This window comes from Hakea prostrata, chromosome 1, assembly GCF_041222555.1.
Source record: "Hakea prostrata isolate BN-2017 chromosome 1, UWA_Hpros_2, whole genome shotgun sequence".
Lineage (NCBI taxonomy): Eukaryota > Viridiplantae > Streptophyta > Magnoliopsida > Proteales > Proteaceae > Hakea > Hakea prostrata.
In genome coordinates, this window is record NC_142600.1 from 4,937,402 (window position 1) to 4,949,640 (window position 12,239).

General features: G+C 37.5%; 1 pseudogene across 1 annotated transcript; it reads right to left on the reverse strand.

Moving 5' to 3' along the window:
* Positions 1-6,113: 6,113 nt before the first annotated feature.
* Positions 6,114-11,193, reverse strand: LOC149026868 (histone acetyltransferase of the MYST family 1 pseudogene; annotated as a pseudogene). Its single transcript, XR_016173135.1, has 3 exons — positions 10,823-11,193; positions 6,640-6,728; positions 6,114-6,149 (listed from the first exon to the last, which is right to left on the reverse strand). The product of XR_016173135.1 is annotated as a histone acetyltransferase of the MYST family 1 pseudogene (transcript).
* Between the last annotated feature and the right edge of the window lie 1,046 nt (positions 11,194-12,239).

Genomic DNA, 12,239 nt, shown 5'->3' on the forward strand with positions numbered 1-12,239 from the left:
TCCTGGAACTGTCCTCCTCTCTTTAGGTTGGACTCTTCTTTTCCTTGCCTCCAAAGAGGTTTCCTTTTAATGCTTCTTATAATTTTTCTTTAGACCAAAAAATTGAAGAAGAAAAAAGGCTTTTTTGAGGTCAATTGAATGATTCGACTTCATTTGGGTCGATCAGCTACAGTCACCGGCTGAATAAATTGAAAGAAAGTCTCTCATCGGGCTGAGGTCAATCAATGTTTCACTTGCAAAAGGAGAGGTAATAGAAGAAGATGGAAACAAAAGGAGAAAGACACGGGATCTTAAAATGCTCAATTAAAAAGTTTTAATTGAAAAAACCATCTTAGATCGTTTAAAAAAAATAACCTAGACGGAGGACCCATTGTACATAATATTGTAAAGTCAACAAACAAAATTTTCTTGCTGCAACATATAAGAACTCCACTATCCTATCTTCCCTATGGACCAAGTAGGTATCTTTCTATGAATTTTGTGGTAATGGTTTTCCAAAATGGAAAATTAAGATTTCGTTTCTTCCAGTCCCAAAAGCTTTGAATGAAATGATAATTCAAGCATCATTTCTGTCTCAAAGTCCTTCCTTTTCTGAACAAGACACACAAAAGAGAGTTTTGCTCTCTGTATTATTTCACCACTCTATTAAAAGCCATAGTCGACGACTCAGGGTCCCTAAAAACTTGCTTTGCTTACCTTAAAATATTCCAAAATCATAGAATTAACATACATGTGTTTGCAACCGCACATTAGAGCCATTGATGTCTCATAAGTCTCTCATTAGTCAATGAGAGTAGATGTGTTCATTAGAGATCAACAATTGTTCTCCAATTGATCCATTGAAAAACTAAGCTAAGGATGAGAAAGATTGATTTGATCTCATGAGAAGAAGATGGAGTGAGCTAGATGGAGTGGAAGAAGATGGAAGATGGAGAATTTGAAAAAATTGGCAACAATTAAAACGGGTCTCAAAAGTTTTTTGTAAAAAGGGTCATTTTTACTAAACGTAACGAGCGTATAAGGATATGACACATGAATGAGGGATGGTACAACAGAAAAAGAACCATAGATGATTTTTTTTAGATCTTGTCACTCAACCAACCCAATAAAAGAATCAACAAATCTAAAACTCATAACATCTATTGTATTTCTTTAAAACTTTTTTAGAGTTCATTAAAAATAGTTATTAGTTGGGTTTATTGTGACTATGGATTGGTGACGTGGCATAGCAACAGTTTCATAGATTTATTTAAATTAATGGTTTAATTTATTTCCAATTTCCATTTAGTTGTTATTATTTTATTTTTTAATTATATGTTTTATATTGCAAAGTTTATTTATTAAATTCTCACTTTAGTGTAGTAAATATAAATTAAATATGTAAAATGAAACATATAAAAAAAACAAGCATGCAAAACTTGGGTGTACACATGCATACAAATGAAGAAAACAGATACGGTCGGGAAAATTAAAATTAATTACAGATCTAGCACGAGGAAGACAGGTAAAGTTAAGATCCCATATATATCAACGGTGAAGGTGACGGGAACCATATCATAGCTTTTTCACTTATTAGTGCATGCATGCATGCAGCATGCTGGGATTCCAGAGAGAGAGAGAGCTAGAGGTCCTTCATGGAGCTCTCATGCATGGACAAACATTTGCAAGGCAATCCAAAAACAACAACTAACTAATAGCTGGAACATTAGAGAATATCGTGCTGTGGTGTGCTACGCTGTGCTTATATAAGAAGACTTCGTTCCCCAAACCCGCCATCTCACCATTCTCTGCTTGAAGACTCTCCGATCCCAAACCCATCTCACCATTCTCTGACGCACTCAATGGCTGAAAAAAAGACTGTTCCATGGAAAGAAAAAGAAGTAGAAGAGAGAAAGAAGAAAAGGGCGGTTCCAAAAAAGGAAGAAATTCTTCCGATGGGATATCAAGGTATTAGCGAAAAGCCCAGGAGACAAGAGGCAGAATCTCTCCTGGGCGCTGAAAGGTGCAGGAAAAGAATGAATTTATTCGTTTCATTACCAAGCCACCTCTAAACGACTGAAAGAAACCAAACAGAAAACAATACCGAGAATGATATTCTAACCACGTTGAAACTTCTCAATTTTTGAAGATTATGTGCCGCTCTTGACAACCTTCAAAATAGATACAAGGAAAACAAGGGTTGAGGAAGTTGCTGGGGAAAGTAACATGAAGCGCCAGAAGAAGACTGGAGGAGAGAAGCAAGAAACCCAGAAGAAGGAAGACAATGATCAGCAAAAAACCCAGAAGAAAGAAGAGTATAATAACAATCTTTGATGATATAGGTGGCGTTACTACTTACTGCTGTATTTAGGGTTTATGCTTGAGTTTTTTGGTAGAGAGCATTCTTGAAATGTATTCTGTTAGAGTTTTTCTTTTTCCCCGATTGGTAAAGCATTCTGCTGTTAGCTAGTTAATGTGTGTCTTGAAATGATTTTGTATAGAAGTAGACAGGCAGCAAGCGAAACCGGTCCAATGAACAACATTTGATCCACATTGCTTCCGTAGAATCCGTTTGAAGGTTCTTGTTTGTTTGTTTTCTCATACAAATTAACTGGATCTGATTAGAAAATAAAGAAATCCAGTAGAAAATAGAAAAAGAAAGGATCAATTAGATTCCCTTCAACCAATGATCTGTCCTTCAATAAAGCTAGCGCCTCCTCCGAAACCAAAGCCCCACAAAGGTGGCGAGTTGACGGATCACCACAGAGATACACACGTGACCGACCGGCCGATATTGGGTTTTTGTTCAGATCCGTTGATCCGAGTTAATCATCTTTTTCTTGGGTCTCTTCTGTTGGCTTGCTCTACTCGATCCCTCAACAATATTTTAGCCCTTTGGGTTTCCATGAATTCATCAAAAAAAGTCATCAATATCATATTGCCGCTGAATATCATCCGCGGTAATCGTCTTCTGATTTTCAGTCGCAGTCCAGCGATGGGTTACGAAACGAATGAATTGACTTGAACATGACTTCACCAGAAAATAAGAGATTTCTACCTCTGGTCCAAGGCTCTGCAGACAGGACACGTTCAGGGAAGATTCACCATCACTCAAGACTCTTCCTCTCCCCCGAACGATGCTCAGAGAGCCGAACGAAAATGAAGACCGACCGACCTGACGTGTGAGTCTGTTTAGAAGTATCAGGATGTCTAGGTTAAAAACACACAGAAGATATATATATAGTTGAACAAAAGAAGACCAAAAAGGGAAGAGGAGCTCTCTCTCTGCGTCTTGATTCCGGTTAAGTTCCAATCCGCCAAATCGGTCCAAAACCAACAACAAATTGAGCTGGATTGTGACTCTTCTTGTTAGACCCTTCAAATAAAGGAGAATAATATAAAACGATTATGGGACACTTGTGGTTAGACCGATAGCCAGGAGTAGCCAATAAAAGAAAGAAGCAAGGAAGAACCAAAAAAAAAGGATAGAGCCAAGTCACAGGAGGGTCTAAGGAAAAAAATAAAAGATAGTAGGTAGAGTGGAAAAAGTAAGAAAAGAAGGAGAGGAGAAGAAGGAAAAAAATAAAAAACAAACACCGAAAATTTAATTATACAACCACAAAAGAGTAGAAAAAAATTTAAGAGGGTAATATAATACTAAAGACATACAATATGTTAAAACCTACCAAAGTAACTAGTTAACTTATGAGTGAACCAAAAGGAAAGAAGGGAAAGACCGAACCCAGGCCGAAAGCGAAACAACCCAAAACAGGGTAATACTGGTACAAAGTAAAAGTCTACAAAAAACAAAGCAGCCCGGGAGGCGAACATTTAGAACAAAATTGTGTACAAATAATTTACTTTTTAAAAAAAGATTTTTATTTAAAAGAAGGGAGGCAACTCTCCGGCAAGTTATTTCAAGGGGGCGGATCAGGAGGAGACAAAGAAATCCTGTCATCTTAAAAAGAAAAAAAAAAGGCTTCCTAAAAACAAACGCCAAACTAAACACGATAGACACTGCGACGCTTGACAATATGCCAAACTCTACCTCGACACACAAAAAGAAGATGCCAACCTCACATCCCTTTATGCAGTTATAAACATCTAAATTTTCCCCATAAAAGCGCCTGACCATTTCTTTCTACACATTAACATTCCTCTCAAATTTCCAAAATAAATAAGCCTAATATCCTCTCAGACTAATGTTTAATCAGATTCGTAGTTTTTAATTATATAAACTTTAAAAATTTAACTACATAAAAATTTACTACCAACCTAAGTGAAAATCCACATGTATGCACATGTAAAAATGTAAAAGTAGATCATGGTTGGATTGGGGCAAAAGAAAGTTATGTCAAAGAATGGAAACTCTTGGCGGAAGTCCACAGGACAAGAACCCTTCAAAGGGCTGAAAATCTTAGCAGATCAACAAGAAGCTTCTATTTCCATCTACAATTCTTTGCCATAAACTCCCCCAATATATAAAGAACTAAAAACTAAATGTGTACAGGTGAACGGAATTTTGGATTACACGCACTGTTGTTTCCAATTAAGGCAGTTGCTATTCTTATTCTAATAGTTACCGTCCATGGATACTTGTCATGGTCCCATAACAATGATCCGCTATTCTTACTCTATTTGGGAATTGGGAATATGGATGTAATGCCTCTAATATGTGATCAAGTAACAATATCAATCCAAAACCCATTAGGAGGGCGTCAATGCCAAGCCAATGAAGAAGCAACTAGGTCCTCAAGGAAGCCCACTCTATGCCTGTTTGGGAGCCTCTCCAGTCAGTTTTAATCAACATTGCCATAATACCACTCTATATGCCCTACTTGGATATTGTATAGACTTTATTCAAGAAAATACAATTTTGTAGGATATTGTATAGACTTTATTCAAATAAATACAATTTCATATGAATGTAAGATATTAAATACATTGACAAGTGACTGCAGTTGAAACAATTAAACATAGACAAACTCGAACCAAATAGGGTACAACTAAGCGACATTAAATTTACATAATAGTTGCAACATATGCATGCAAGCCTATACGCATTGACTAGTAGAAGTCATAGTGCAAAAGGCACAGTGTAACCACTACATTTAAGAGACCTGATCAGATGTCAGGCATGAGGTATATAAAGCACCAAACCCACCGTATTTACATAAAAAATTTCAACTTAATGCTCTCCAAATTAACTAAGACCAATAGAAGTTGAGCGGCGCTCACCATATGCCTCTGAAGCTGTTCCTTTACGCTTCATGAAATTCAAGCAAAATTCACAAAAGTATAGCTTCAGGGAGTCATTATATTCTGGTGGAAAAGGGAGAAGTACCATGTCTCAATCTCATATCTTCCAAGTTCAATGGTTGCTATGTTTTTCACTTTTGTGAATTCTTCATGTTCCGTAAGCTGGCAGCATCAAGCTCTTCATGACCCTGAAAATGAAGGAAAAGATCCGCCCAGATTTGTCAAAAGGAAGCCCAAGATGGAACAGATTAAATGAGAGAAAGAGAACTTCCAAAAATGTGCACAGAATATTCATGAAAATAAAATTGGCAATAAATATAAGAACAGCATAAAAAATCTCATCCATTACTGAGTCATCTAAAACTCTACCTTAACAATACAGATTGACTACAAACAAAAAGTGTGGATTTCTCCCAAATGCCCGTGATCACACTGAGGTAGAAAGGAGAAAATATCATACCAGGAAATAGGTTTTTAGTAGGTTAAGAGTGTATGCAGCCCATTTTCTTGTGTGGGGGTGAGCAGTGTTGTGTGGTTCTTTTATCCATAAATAAGAAGGGAAAGGAGAATAATCTACACCACTAATTTCAACAGATGACATTACTTTATGATCAGTAATATCTAAAATAAGTACTTATCAACCATTATGAAACAAAAAAAATTCCTCAAAAGGCAAATTTGTCCCCAAAACCTTAGATTTAGCATGCCTCAAACACATTTAGTGGTTCACTCTTCATTGTAGGAAGAAACACACAGAAAAAGAGGAACATCCGGAGGATAAACAGAAACAGGAGGTCAGATATAGATATGGCTATGAAAACATAAACGCAACCATTCCGTCCAACATACATACCTCTACATGTGTCTCATCAATCTTACGTTTCTGATGGGCTCATTTTCAAGCTTGTTGCCTGGAAAAAAACCATGTATAAGAAATACCTTGCAGGCTGTAAAGATGCAAATTCTCTCTAAAAGCAAAAGACAAAAACATATCTACTGTTTGGAAAGCAGGAACAAGTAGGAACAGGCAGGAGACAAAATAAAACCAAAACAAAAAGAGTGAATAGAAATGAGGTATTCATACTTATCCATTAATCATTTCTGTAAACCAATGGTGGGGGCAATAGCAGGTAGCACCAGTAGTCATGGGATGTTCATGTCATAATCATCAAGGTGCTGCCTTGGTGTCCAAGCTCTTTGCTCGCCTTGGGCACCTAGGTGGCACCTAAGTGGGCGCCTTACCGCCTTGTTGATGTCTCCTTGCTTTTTTGAACCTTCTCCAACACAGTAACACCATGGTTGCCGGCTTGATAATTATGGTTCAGGTAATATTCACACTAGACATTATTGACTAAATAGCATAAGACAGACAACAATGAAAAATATGGCATCAAAGAATACCTTATCTTCCACTTTTTCATCCACATCAGCCTCTACTGAGCCAAGATCGAGTTGTTCAAGCTTAACCCACTCATCAAGCCTCCTATTGACTGCAAAAAGAACAAGAAACTGAATAAGTAACCATAGCTTCAGAATCAGCAATGAGAACGGAAATTCAGAATTTAGATGTCAATCATGAAATGAAATTGGCCCGACGACCATAAAAAGAAGGAAACAAAATTAGTGATACCATGCTTTTCTATCTAAATGTCAAGTTATAGTACACTATAAGAGGTAAATGTCCATCATCAGGAGACCATTTTCAGAAGAAACCCTCAAGGCCCACCAGATTAATTTTCACCAGTTCACATTGTTTGGATCTCAACCCTAAGTATTCAATGAGTTGTATGTGATGAAGTAAAGAATGTCCAAAAGGGTTAATTGGACTTTGAAATACTTAAATTTGGCCCATGGTGGTCTACATATATTAAGCTTCTCCCTTTTGGGTTTATTGATGCAATTGACCTATTTTATAAGCTGGTACACAGGATTAGGTGTTAAATTCAACGTTCAGGGTAGTGTTTGAATTAGACTAGGATACTTAGTTCATAGACAGAATTCTTTTTTGTCTTTTAGAGTGATTCAGAGCCCTCTATGAGTCATATTAGGAATTTAGAAGGTCTATATATTAGGCTTCTCCCACCAATTAGATGATGAATGGATGCATTGAATTTTGGGTTTTTTATTGCTGCCAGTGAGGTACAATGACATTGCTTCTCAATTCTTCTCCATCTTATTGCTCAAATTCTCTACAAGATCAAGGTCATCTTCAAGCATCCTACCTGCAGTTCTTCAAATCAGCAGTAAGTTGAATCACCCATTCCCAAGATTCTTCTTCTAAACCTCTAAGTTCCCTAGACCCTAATTTTTGTTCTGTTCTATTTCCATTTTCTTTAAAAATTAGCTATTAATACCTATCTCCAGCCCAAACTAACCCATTAGAGTCCAGTAGAAATCTATCCCACGGCCTATACATATCATCCCCTTATTCCAATGAAGAATACACATAAAAAAATACCATTCAAAATCCAATGTTTAAAACCCTCTTTTCTTGAATTCCCGTACTCCCCAGAAAACCCATATGTCAAACTTAACTCTACACCAATTTGACCGTTAAAACTGTCCCAAACCTCCCCATATATCATTACTAAACTTCTCTCCAAGTTTCACCCCATTCCAATAAGTTTTCATCCCATATCTCAAGGACTTACCCCATATACCCATACAAACCATAAGTCTAAATCTCTCAAAAACTATCCAATAGCCATAGGATATGTTCTTAAATTATTATGTATCCCAATCAACTACCCCAAAGTCTTAAAACCCTAAATCCTTAATTTTCTAGTTGAGATACTGGAAAGCAAGCTCCTAGTCTTCAATCTTGAGCAACATCATATGGGAAGAAAGTAACAAGCACATCTTCAGAGAATGGTTCAGAGTTGGGGACACACCATATATTGATAGGAGTTCAACTAATAGCACATTCTTCCATGATCTTCATTGAACAGGTTGGTTTTAATGAGTCAAAATTGGGTCTATAGTCAAATTTAGATTCCCTAGGGATGGATGGACTTCTTAGTTGAGATGGCTGGATTGGTCTACAATGAATTTTGCAATTTGGGAAATAATACAAGGAGATGCCTAGGAAGAGTTGGGCGCTCAAGTTGGGTGTTTTGAGGATGGGAAAAAGATTGCTTGGTTCAGAATGGTTTGTGTTGCATAAGACTTTCTTCTTTATTTGGTTTCTCCTTGACAGAGATGGTTATGGTGTATACTATCAACTACTTTATTTGGTTTTCTAGGACAGAGATGGTTGGTGTGTACAAGTAACTTCAAGATGTGGTTTCTCTTAGGTGAACATGGTGGTGTATTGACCTGGGAGGAGGAAATCTTTGTTTATATATAGAAACTTGACCAACAATTGAATCTTGACAAAAATAGTTCAGGAAAATCTTTAAAATTGAAGAGGAGCTTTCATTTGAACCTCCAGGGCTTCCCACTATCAAGGAGTCAATTGGATCAAAACAATTCCATCAAGGCTACGTAACTTTCTACACTTAATCTGCAATGAAAAACAACAGGAAGAAGCAGTATTAGCTTGCAAAGCAATTTCATCAATCAAATTCATGTTCAATACTTGCCCTGTTACAACCTTATATATAAGACCAAAATTAAACTCCTATACAAAAAGAGAAAGGCCTAATCCATGACCTAATTTATTAGATAACTCAAACTGACTAGGAAACTGAAATAGATTCCAGTCATAAGCCAACCCCACTAAACACTTAAAAAGACAATGTTGAACATCTGATTCAAAAAACAAAACCAGTTCAATTTAAAACAACACCTGAAACAGAAAATAAACTAGAAGCCAATCCTGTATGTAGCCTAATTACCTGATGTAGATCTAGTGCTGAGTTGGACTATTTTCCTTCGGGATCAACTTAGGATTTATAGATATGGGTGTTGGGCATTATCCTGTTTATCTGGTCATGGGACCATACAATGGACCTAAAACTTGAGTATCTAGGCCAAGCACAAGAATAGGTTAATTAATTAGTTTACTTGGTACACTTATGTAAATTCTTACCAAATTAAGTTATAAGGTCACCACAGTTTATTAGGATGTAGTAGGAGTTCAAGATCCACTAGGCTTTTAAGTTTGATTTCTTTTCAATTATTCTGCTATGAGTTGTTAGGCTGTTTAGCCCTGTTAATACCCCTTAGAAGGAAGAATAAAGACAGTTCAAGATATTTAACTATTTCTCTCCAGGTGAGTGCTCTTATATGCTAAGTCATAAGACCTGAGTGTTCCCAATGGTTCTTAGTGAAATCAAGCCAAATCCTTGCTATAACTGAATAGACAGCCTTCAAGAAACCACTCCATTCACCCAATCACCTATGCTCTCTCCAAGTTTCATTCCCATCCAACTACCATAGCTTATGTTATTGTACCCAAGAGAATGTCCCAAAATCCCACAACCCCAAACCCCAACTTTTTGAGTTGAGATCTTGGAAGAGTGGCCCCTAGTTAATGCTATTATATCTGGGGTTGCATCATTGCTGCTTAATCAAAGTTTTTGAAACCGAATTCCTTAGGCTTCTAGAAACCCATCAACCGGTATCAGAGTTATGGCTGGCCGCAAGTCAATGCCTCCTGAGTCCTGACATGGACAGCCTAATAGAACCCTCAATTTGAATGACCAAAAGAATACAAAAGTTATCCGACAAACTAGATGCCGAGGAACAAAAGCACAAAGGTTTAAATGTCTACATTGATAAATAATAGTCCATTGGAAAATATAAACCTCATTCGTCTCTCCAAATCCACATCCTCCACGTACACCTTCATAGCCTCTATGGTTCTTCCCAACAAATGAATCAAATCATCCCGATAATAAAATAAAAATTCCCCTTACCAAAACCTTGATTTAATTGATTCATTTGGCGCTTGAGAACCTCCTTCTCTAACAAGAACATTATGGGCATAATCCTATCTCCAAAAGTTTTAACATCCAATAACCAACAAAAACATTTTTATCTGTATGCCCACTCTACTTCTTTTTATCCCTGCATTCCAAAGTTTCAAGCCATTCCTCCATGGCTTTTTTCACACATCCATCTAGTGGTACTGCTGCTGGAGCCCCTCACCCTTCATACTGCTCCCACTTTTTGAGTGGAGAGGGACAATGTAGATTACTAGGTCCAGAACTTCGATTCAGCCAAAGAATATAAAAATTGTATACAGGGTATCAACTGAATCACCATTTCGAGTTATCTACCTTCCTCCATCAAACACAGCTTAAGCGACCCAACAAACTGCGAAGGTTTCTATATATAAAAAAAATAAACAACCCCTCTACGTATCGCTTAAAATATCCATGATGCACAGAATGAACAAATCCAGCAGGTTGCATGTCACGTAGCTAAATTCAAATCCCAACCCCCAAACTCTACTAAAATATTAATCTTAACCCTAGCGGACATAACTTTTACGACAAGTCATACGGAGAGTGTAGGAAATACAATTCTCCCTATTGCCTCATTGATCTAAAATGTAAAAACCCTAACCCTAAGAAAGAGATCCAATTCAATTGGCAAATAAAGAACTGATAACCAGATTGGAGAACGTGTGAAGACTTACACTCGGTATAGTGGACGTAATACTCATAGTCATTAGGGTCGGAGGACTGCAATTTGCGACGTTCGATGACCTTGACAGGGTGGTATTTCGCGTCTCTCCAACGGCACAAGACACGCGTGCCCACCTCCAGTGGAAGTACCTCTCCCTTCCTCTTCTTTGATACTCCATGCTCCGTTGTCTTCTCCGGCACCGGCACCGGCAGCGGTACCGGCAGCGGCAGCGAGATATCTCCTTCGTCGCCGTTCTGAGTCTGCGGTTGCTTGTTGTCTCCGTTGCAGGTTGTGGTGATTGGGCCGTTTTCCGTTGTCGGTGGTGTGTCTAACGAACCCATTTTCCCCCACCATTACAAAACGACGAATGATGAACCACGAGTAAATTTATTGGTCGGAAACGTGCGAATGAACCTTCTCGTTATTCTTATTTACATGACACCCCTGAAGCGGCACGTGTTTCAAAGATTAACACAGCAACGTTCGTAAATCGGATCGTTTAAAGTGGACGATACGTTGTCGATCTAAGCCAAAATCAGCCGATCCGATATGAGATTGCGAATCTTGGATAATGTGGCCGAGTCCACGGTCCAAAGCGTTCATGCAGTTAAATGAAATGATTTTTCCGGAATGCAATCTGGCATTTTAGTTGAAATCCTTAAGCTTGGCCCCAAAAAAAAAAATATCGTTAAGCTTAGAGATCACACTCTCTTGTATTTAATTTTATTAGCGGATGTCACAATTTATTTGCAGATTTTGTTGTCCGAGGGGCTCAAAGTCCTGGAACTGCCCTCCTCTCTTTAGGTTGGACTCTTCTTTTCCTTGCCTCCAAGGAGGTTTCCTTTTAATGCTTCTTATAATTTTTCTTTAGACCAAAAAATTGAAGAAGAAAAAAGGCTTTTTTGAGGTCAATTGAATGATTCGACTTCATTTGGGTCCATCAGCTACAGTCACCGGCTGAATAAATTGAAAGAAAGTCTCCCATCGGCTGAGGTCAATCAATCGTTTCACTTGCAAAAGGACCTTGCTATGCTAGTGTCTCAACTAAGAAGCATAGATCTTGTGGAAACAAAATCTTCTACTTTGCACAGCAGTGCGACACCACAATTTGACACGTGTCGTATTCTTAAAATGGCTCATATTAAAAGGCAAGGTTTTAATTGAAAATAACTCATCTTATGATCCGTTTTAACAAAAAAATAACCCATTTTTTAGACCCGGTTCTTAGCTCGACTCCATTTGTTTACATTAATATTTGTAAAGTCAATCAAACAAAATTTATTCTTGCTGCAACATATAAGAACTCCACTTATCCTATCTTCACCTATTCTCGTGACCTAATTAGGTATCTTTCTTTGAATTTGGTGGTAATGGTTTTCCAAAATGGAAAATTCACAGAACGTTTTTTTTTTTTCTTCCGTTTCTTA